The sequence below is a fragment of the Halyomorpha halys genome, unplaced genomic scaffold, assembly GCF_000696795.3.
Source record: "Halyomorpha halys isolate HHAL.00 unplaced genomic scaffold, Hhal_1.1 Scaffold78.1, whole genome shotgun sequence".
Classification (NCBI taxonomy): domain Eukaryota; kingdom Metazoa; phylum Arthropoda; class Insecta; order Hemiptera; family Pentatomidae; genus Halyomorpha; species Halyomorpha halys.
Window position 1 is genome coordinate 1,118,636 of NW_027108467.1, and position 3,798 is coordinate 1,122,433.

General features: G+C 30.6%; 1 protein-coding gene across 3 annotated transcripts in view; it reads left to right on the forward strand.

Annotated features, from left to right (window-relative positions):
- LOC106692922 (micronuclear linker histone polyprotein) overlaps window positions 1-3,798 on the forward strand; it is a 36,211-nt gene that overhangs the window by 11,648 nt on the left and 20,765 nt on the right. The window lies entirely within an intron of this gene.

The window sequence follows — 3,798 nt, forward strand, 5'->3', positions numbered from 1 at the left end:
GAGGCGCCTGAAAAGAAGATGGCCACGAGACCAGCTAATGTAAAATGTCATTAGAGTGCTACCAATGGGTTTCTCTACACGCCTGTTTAACACTCCAATTTAACTTAGATCAGATTTACTAAATGTATTATAATGCACAGTTGTAAATAGCAATAAATAAATATTTAAAAAAAATTAAATTAGTATAAATCGCGAACAGTTAAGGAAGTTGTTTATTTATTTGCATACTGTGCTGTTATTCTAGCCATGTATTTTGGAATTATTTAGTTTATTATCATAATCCAGATGTGTCAACTGATAATGATAGCAATTATATATATGAGGTGAGTGATGAGCTCTGTAGAATTGGGAAGTATCTCTCTTCTAAATAAGACTTTAGGATTAGATAGTAAGTGCTGCGAAGAACTCTTTTCAGTTTATAAAGGAGTCCTGCATGCCAACTCGAGCAAAGTAAATTAAATGAAATAAAAATAAGATATATAGTGAAAAGTATAAATAAACAAGAATTGAAAAAAAAAAAGTTTAGGCGATTAATGAAAACAGAAATAATAATAAATAAAAAAGTAGATACTAGATAAATATAAAAATATAGTACACACAATAAAGGTAAAGAACTCATGTACTAACTACTCTCTTACTTTGGTCCATTATTTTAATGTTTGTTTCTTTTTAAGCCTTAATTAAGAATTGCAAAGTGGAGCGAAACCTTGCCTCATAATAATAAATTTTTGAGTTGTTTTCACCGAATCCGGACCATCTTACTTTTATATATTACACTCGTTCAATCAACCATTTTACAAAATCTTTTTTTTGTTTCACATGTGGGACTTTCAAGGGAAGCAATATTTATTATACTATGGGCCTAGTTTTGTAAAATAGAAAATCATCAAAATTTAATATTTAATTAATTTTTTTTGAGGTATTGCTCCACAGCCCAGTCGATATCAGAGCCTTATCAATTAGGGTTTCTTATCACTGGATGTGGGGTACCACTAAGAACTAAGGACTACCACTAAGGACATTATGTCCTATTTACCTAAGTGCAAGTTTTTTCTACTTTTTTTTTGTATTTTAAATACCAGTTTCAAATGAAATGGAGTAGGTTCAAATAAAGCATGTTCTCAAAAGGGTTTGAACTTTCAAATTAAAGTCTCATTTTGACAATTGCTACAGAAAAATATCACCATAGTGAATAGTATAAAAATATCTTTATATTTAATCTTTTCACTTTCTTGAGACTGGTTATTATTATTTAAATAAAATAAATTGTACCCAATTTAGGTCTCAAAGCACTCTTAATTTCTTTAAAAGTCCAACGTTTCGGCCAAATCGGTCATCCTCAAGGACAACCTGTCACAAAAGAGCTTTTATTATATTTAAAAATGTTAACAAACAAAATTATTATCAATAAAATAACATACCTTAAATATACATTTACACCCACATCAATAAGTTGAAAACTTTGTGCTGGCTGTTCTGCCCAAGCCAACAATTTCAGTAAAAATTACCCATTGGGGCACTAAAACATTTGGGAATCATATTTATTTATTTATAAGCTATCCTTAACTTATTTATAATAATCTATTTTGTCACTATTCTCATTAAAACTTTTAATTACAATCAATTTACACTATTATACTTCGCTATCAGAGGAATATTTTTAACCTTCCTTAACACAGGTCAGGCATATAATTTATTAATTTCAACTGTATTTTGGTTAAAATTCTTATTTCTTTTATTATTAAAATTTCAAAGTTAATTATGAAAATGAAAATGTAAAATAGTTTATTATTCTGGGACTAGGTTCCTTTAAACCAATTACAAAGTTAATTTTAATTTTATAATAACGACTTAACTTCATTATAACTTATATACAGAGAAGAAAAATTAAATTGATTTTAAATTTTTAAATTGAATGGATTGGTTTATGACGTATGTGAGAGGGAATGGAGTTCCAGAAATATGCAGCTGGGGTAAAAAACGACTTATGAAACGTAGCAGTTCGGTGAGGTGAAGGGTTGATTTCAGATAAACGGGGCCTGGTAGTACGGGATAGGACTGAGAATTTGAATTGCTGGTTTGGATATAGGAGGTGCGCTGAGTACTTGGAATAGAAAGGAAGCTAGGAAATACTGGTATCAGAATAGATAGAGCCACTTAAGCTCGGCGTAATACTGGGTTATGTGCGTATCTCTGCTGATCCCGAAAATAAATAGTACTGCACAATTCATAAGACCTTTAAGTTTAGATTCGAGATTACCCGAAAGTCCACCATATACCAGACAGCCATGGTCAAAGTGGGGGAGAACATGAGAGGAAACTAAGAGTTTTAAGCGGAAGGAAATAACGGATTCTAATGAATTGCTTTAAGATAGCTATTGTTCGCCGGGCAATTTGGGCAATGTGTAGCTTCCAGGATAAAGTTTGATTAAAAGTGATACAAAGATTTTTGACTGAAGTATGGGATGAGATAGGAGGATTGTTTAGGGAAAGGTTGGGGGTCCTGGGATAGATTTAAGGAGAGAGGGAGATTCAATTATGATAGCTTTAGTCTTTTCGCAATTTAACGTAAGTTTATTGTATTATAATTATTAACATAAATTTTTACCCATATCTTTTATAATTTCTGGGCAGAATAGCCTACAAGAAGTTTTTAAAGTATTGATGTTGTGAACTTGTATTTAAGGTATGTTCATATGTAACCGATATAAACTCTCTAATCAGTGGGTTTGCACTAGTTTCTAACCTTGCTCTTCCATTCCTGTCAATCCTCCGAGGCGCCTGAAAAGAAGATGGCCATGAGATCTGCTAATGTAAAAACCTTATTAGAGTGCTACCAATGAGTAGTTTCTCTACACGCTAGTATCACTTCATGATAAACTTGCAGCAAATTTACAAGATGTATCATTATGTATAGTTGTAAATTTCAATAAAGATATAAAAAAAAAAAAGTATGCTATTTTATTAATGACAATGTTGTTTGTTAAAAATCTTATTTATATATTTATAATCTTAATATTTTCTTGAGACTGGTAATTTTTTAAAAATAAATAATTCAAATTTTATCCATTATAGTCTCAAAACCTTTTATTTCTCTTACAAGTCCGACGTTTCGGCCAATCCGGCCATCTTCAGGGACATCTACATAATACAACTTTGAAACTATATAATTTAAAAAACTCTAACTCCATTCAGGCTATTCTGCCCAGGTCAAAAACATCAATTTCTAATTAGTCAAATATTCACTTAAAACAAAATCAAAATCATTTATCATCAGACACTATTCCTTAAAACTTTTATCACAATAATATTTAAAGAATAGTGTCTGATGATAAATGATTTTGTTTTTGTTTTAAGTGAATACTTGACTAATTAGAAATTGATGTTTTTGACCTGTGCAGAATAGCTTGCATGGAGTTAGAGTTTTTTAAATTATATAGTTTCAAAGTTGTATTAAGTAAATGTCCCTGAAGATGGCCGGATTGGCCGAAACGTCGGACTTGTAAGAGAAATAAAAGGTTTTGAGACTATAATGGATAAAATTTGAATTATTTATTTTATCATATTTATAATGAAAGCTGTTTTGTAATAGATTGTCCTTGAGGATGGCCGAATCGTTGGACTTTTAAAGATCATTTATTAAAATATCTGTTCTGACAGAGATTTATTTTCGACTCAAAGTATGGCGGTAAATGAATGTTGTTGTTGTTGTCTGTGGCTTTAGGGCGTAAAACCCTGAGGTCATTAACGCCCATGTTTCGTGATTTATAATTCTGTTTCATTTATATTTATAATTCT